The sequence below is a fragment of the Lacerta agilis genome, chromosome 8, assembly GCF_009819535.1.
Source record: "Lacerta agilis isolate rLacAgi1 chromosome 8, rLacAgi1.pri, whole genome shotgun sequence".
NCBI lineage: Eukaryota > Metazoa > Chordata > Lepidosauria > Squamata > Lacertidae > Lacerta > Lacerta agilis.
This window is the reverse complement of record NC_046319.1, coordinates 61654765-61660764: the sequence shown is the minus strand read 5'-3', so window position 1 is coordinate 61660764 and position 6000 is coordinate 61654765.

Sequence of the window (6000 nt, the reverse complement as noted above, 5' to 3'; positions counted from 1 at the left end):
GCAAGTGAGTGAGACAGCTCCCTCTTGTGGAAGCTTAAACATCACTCCAGTTAACAATGTCCACACCTTTGTGTCACCTCCAGCTTTTAAGCTCAGCCAGCCACAATCAAACAATTATCAGGGACAACAACTTCAACTGCCTTGTGTTAAAGAAGAAGTTCCATCCTGTCAGTTTGATGCACAACTGACTGAATGCCAACAGGTTCAACAGCATCAGCAACTCTTACCAACGGAAGAACCTCAAGTTTGCCAACTCAACGCCAAGCAGCTTCAGAGTTGCCAACTTCAGCAGTGCAAAAAACCCGAAGCCAAAAAGATGTCTTCAAACACTGCCAACGAAGAACAAGAAGAATCTTCTGTCCCAGGTATACCACTCTTCTTAACAGAGGACTGTTACTTTTCAAATCCATGGTTTGCTCAGCAATTGCCAACATCCATTCGTGGTCCATTCCCAGACACTTCAATTTGCCTTATCCTGCCTAGGATGGATCGCCTCCCTGCCACAGTCACACTGACTGCAGGCCTAGTTCGAATCACAGATTCATCGCAGTTGCTGATTCCAGGATTCTCAACAGTTCCTTGTGTCCTCACAAAAGGTTTAGAAATTGCCAGACTTTATTTGCTTACTTCTACGCCTACAGCTCCTGTAGACTCTTTGCCTCCTCAGGCAGCAATGGCGCTAATCAAGATTACAGAAGAACGCCCTCATCTCGTCTTAGAAATGGGTGGACGAAAGATCAAGGGTCTTCTTGATACAGGCGCAGATGTTACAGTGATCGCCAGAAAAGATTGGCCTGACCAGTGGGCAACGACTGTCACCCAGGAAGTCTTCGGAGTCGGAGGTTTCGAACCCGCCCACCAGAGCGTGCATCCGATTACCTTCCAGTCAGACTCAGGCTCCATGGTGCAGCTCCGTCCACTTGTTATGGATGTGCCTATCACCCTTTGGGGTAGAGACTTATTGTCTAAAGCAAGAACTGTTATCCATACGCATTTTTGATGTGGGCCTTTGCATCAGCGCCAGTACATGCTCTTCCACTCACATGGAAGGAAGGACCCCCTGTATGGGTCGACCAATGGGCGCTGACGTCAGAAAAGCTCGCTGCAGCAGAGGCCCTAATCAAAGAGCTACTTCACCAGGATCGTGTGCAACCCTCTAATAGCCCTTGGAACACTCCAATCTTCGTCATCAAGAAGAAAAGTGGAAAATGGCGTTTGCTTCAAGACCTGAGAAAGATCAACGAAAGAATTGTTCCGATGGGTCCCCTTCAATGTGGACTTCCTAACCCTAACCTCATTCCTAGAAACCATCAGCTTGCAATCATCGATCTCAAAGATTGTTTCTTTACCATCCCACTGGCACCTGCAGATCAAGAAAAGTTCGCTTTCACTCTACCTGTGCTCAATAACACCAAACCAGCTTCCAGATACTCTTGGAAAGTACTCCCTCAAGGAATGGTGAATTCACCGACTCTCTGCCAGAACTTTGTAGATAAAGCATTACAGCCTTTCAGAGCACAATATCCAGCCTTAGAAGTTTGTCATTACATGGATGACATCTTGATCCATGGAGAAAAGGTCTCAGAGCATCATATTGAGCATCTTACGCGCATCCTGAACTCTTTTGGGCTTTGTATTGCCCCAGAAAAGGTACAGCGCACTGCTCCATTTCATTACTTGGGTCACAGACTGCTTCAAGATACAGCCCTGCCAGAGATGCCGAGCATAGTCATTCCAGAATCCTTTACTTTAACACAACTGCAGCATCTCTTGGGACAGATAAACTGGGCTCGAAAGTCTCTAGCAGTTCCAACATCTGAACTCTCGCCATTGTTTTCTGCTCTTAAGGGACATACATCTCCTTCAGATGTTATTCCATGCACTTCTGAAATGCGTCTTGCTTTACAAGGGGTAAACACAAAACTGCACCAAATAGCTGTAGATCGTGTGCCAACAGCTAACTGCGCTCTTTCGTGTGCTATCTTCACTACACCAAGATTGCCGACAGCAGCCTTATACGTTCCGGATACTTCCTCAAAGGTGGCAATCGTGGAGTGGATTCATCTTTCACACACGCCTCAAAGGAATGTGTACCCCAGTATGGACGCTGTTGCTGATCTCCTTGTTAAGTGCAGAGGCCGTGCAATTCGCCTGAGTGGAAATGATCTGCTTTCCATCTACCTTCCTTTCTCTCAAGAACAAGTGCTAACCTTGATTCAGTTTTCAGATAGTTTCCAGATTGCTATTGCAGATTTTGTCGGTTCATTCTTGTATAATCCTCCTAAGGACAAAAGATTCACTTTGTTGCAACAAGTAAACTATCACCTTTCATCCATGTTGGTGCTTCAACCTATTCCCACTGCAAAAACTCTGTTCACAGATGGCTCCTCTTCCTATGGTGTCCTTGCATGGCGGGAGGATGGACAATGGAAAACTGTGTTTACAGAGAAACAACTTTCAGCACAAAGATCGGAACTGGCAGCAGTGATTCTAGCTTTTCAAACTTTCACTACAGAAGCATTCAACCTCGTTGTAGATTCTCAGTATGTATATAGACTGTTATCATCGCTTCCAGTTGCTTATCTGTCTCCGTCCATGGACGAAAATCTCTTTAATTTGTTCGCGCAGCTTCAAGAACTATTACAGAGACGTTCATTTCCCTTTTTTGCTGCACATTTGCGCTCTCATTCCAACCTTCCAGGATTCCTGGTGGAAGGAAATGCAGTAGCTGACGCTGCCCTCAGGACTCTAGCTTTCTCCTTGTTCGACAATCCTGTAACTAGCCATGAAACTTTCCACCAATCAGCAAAGGTTCTACACAAAACCTTCAACATTCCAATGTCACAAGCAAGGGACATTATTTCATGCTGCCCTTCATGCTCCAAGTCTCCTATCTGCTTGCCATTTGATGCTGTAAATCCTCGAGGCACGGAGGCGAATCAGCTGTGGCAGATGGATGTGACACATGTCCCAGCCCTTGCTCCCATGTCTAAGCTGCATGTCACAGTGGACACCTTTTCAGGTTTCATTTGGGCTACAGCACTGAAGGGAGAAACTGCGAGGCACGTCATACAGCACTGCATGAGAACCTTTTCAGTTATGGGAAAGCCTCAAGCCATTAAAACAGATAATGGCCCGGCCTATGCTTCTCAGGCCTTTAGTGACTTTTGTGTGCAATGGAACATTTCCCTATCTCATGGGATTCCGTTTAATTCGACAGGCCAAGCTCTCATTGAAAGGACACACCTCACTTTCAAAACTCTGCTCCATAAACAGACTGCAGGACGTCACCTTTCAGCCTCGGAGATCCCTTTGGCAGTTGCAAAGGTGCTGTTCACCTTAAATTTTCTTCTTTTCCCACACAACAAACCTCATTCCCCTGTGGATCTCCACTTCAAGAAAGAAGAACAGCTTCCTCGACCTTTGGTCTCTTATCGCCTCTTGCCTGACATCGAATGGCGAGGACCAGTTCCACTCATCACTTGGGGTCGTGGGTATGCTGCAGTTGCCCTTGAAGAAAAGGCTGTTTGGGTGCCTGCCAGGTGCGTGCGCCCTTGGAGAGCTAAGGAACCAAGTTGAGAATATCCACCTCGTTGTTTGACTGCACTAGTTTCCAGTGTCAAATGCAGCAACTCTTCAACTATCCTCAACCTATGCCTTTTGTTTGCCTCTGGGTGGCCTTTGGTTCCTGGCTGCCTGGATTTGTTCCAGTTATTCTCTTACCTGCATTCACTAGCAGATCACCTTGATTTGCTTGCTTAACCTCCTTTCTTCTACAGGTATCGTTGGTTCTTCAGAACTCAATGTTTCAGTACTTTCCTGAGCCCCACGAACTTTTCCTGAGTTCCAGAACTATTTCTTCTACATGGTCGTGTGTAGTCGGAGAAGAAGACGACCGGCAACTCATTCATCGTCTTCATCCTCCTCTCCAACACCATTTTGCAGTTCTAAACCTGTCTTGTACTTGTAAAAATTGCATATTTACCTTTGTATGCTTCTTGAAATATCCGCCTCGCATGTTACATGTGTTTTCCTTATAGCTTGATAATTAATGATATGGATGTTTATATATGCAAAGCTTTTCTGAAATGGTTTCCATTTAGAGCGTCACAATTTTGATGATATGGAAATGTTTATGTAAGGTTAAAACATTGTCTTTGTGCAGTTCTAGTCATAGACATATTCATGCATATATGTTTTATTTCAATGATCCTAAATCTCCTCGTTGTGCTTGCAAAAGTTGTAATTCAAAATGTGGTAACATTTATATACTTTATTTGAAAATATTTCCTTTGGTCAAAGTATTGGTCATTCTCGGATTTGTTCAAGATATATATGTCAAGTCTGGTGGTGTCCTACCCTCTTGGTACCTCTTTTTCTTTGAAAAAATTCCCCTCTATATGCTACCTTTGGCAGTAAACCAGGTTCCCAGCTTTTCCCTTCACCTTGTTTCCTGCTGTTCATGGGAGACCTTTATGTAGTTGGTTTAATTCCCATCTCGTTTCGCTGGAAACCCTTGCGTAGATGGTTTAAATCCTCATCCTGGCTGGGACACCTTTATATAGGTAGCTTAAATCCCCTCTTGTGGCGCAATCCACTTGTACTTAGGTGCCTTAAATCCCCTTTCTGGAATCGAACCCTAGTTCCCCGTTACCTGTGGTCGCTGTGCTAAGTCCAGAATCTAAAGTTCCCTCGATTCTGTAGCCTCAGTGCCACACACCTTTTATGTTTCCTTATCCATTTTCCTTAGTTTTCCAAATAAAAAATTAAAAAAAAAATGGGGGAGGGGTCTGGGTAGGCTATATAGCCCCAGCTCTAGTTATATTTTAATTTTGGGTCCCGGATCGGGACCTCTCTTATGTTTGGGCAGTCGTTATCCGTTATTTTTAATTTTGGACCTGCATCAGGTCCTCTCTTGTGTTTGGGGAGTAATTTGTTGTTTTACGCTGCACGCGAAAGTATACATGCTTATAAGGTGATTTGTTGTGTTACACTACATATTGAAGTATTTATGCCTTAAAGGTTTACAGTGTATCGGATCGATCACTTTTTATGTTCGGCTAGTGGTTTGTTATTTTCATGACTTTATTGCTACATTATTGTACAAGTATTTCCTCTTATGAAGGGGGTGGATGTTGATGGTGTTGCTGGTGTTTATATCACAGTTTTGATGTGGACACTGTTGACACTGTTGATGCTCTGCCCTTTCATGTCGAGTTCTATATCAAAACAAATGGTAATGTTTGTGTCAGATAAATGCTTATGATATCTCTATTTTTTTTTATATAACTAAATCAAAAATAATTTAATTTAAAACAAAAAAAGAAAGATGATATGTCGGAATACGTTTCACGGATCCGCCATGGATTCACATTTATTTGGTTATTTTATAAGTTTTTCAAGGTCTACTTTTAGTATAATTGCGCGTAAAAGCGAAAGTGAAAGCATGAATGAATAGTGTGGTTCACTTATGAGATTAATCCGCCTTTATTTTGTAGATCCGGTCATGTTCAAAGTTGTTAATGAGCGTTAAACTTGCTTCCCGCCTTTTTGGAGGGCAGCAACAGTGATTTTATTGGTTAAAGTATTAATGATGATGTCACGTTTGTTCCCTAATAAAAGGCAGAGGCACCCCGCTTAGGCAGGAAGAGTTTGTTCATGTTCTTTTAGTTGGGTTTTAGTTGAAGTCAAGTTTAGTTTAAGGGACTAGGAGCGGGCTGGACGGGTTGGATGGGTTTTTCTTTAGTTAGAGTTAGATCGCGGAAGATCATTCGGTTTTAGTTCTAGTTAGGTTTTCTTTTAGGTTAGCCTAGGGTTAGGCCCGCGGAAGATATTTCGGTTTTAGTTTATTTAGTTAGCCTCGCGGAAGATTGGGCGCGCAGGGTCTTTAAGCTTAGGGGAACTTAGCTTAGGGGACGAGCCTACGCGGGTTCTGCCGAAGCCACTAAAGATACAACCGGTGTCTGTCTTCCTTTGGGGTTAAAGGGGGAGTAAAGTAAA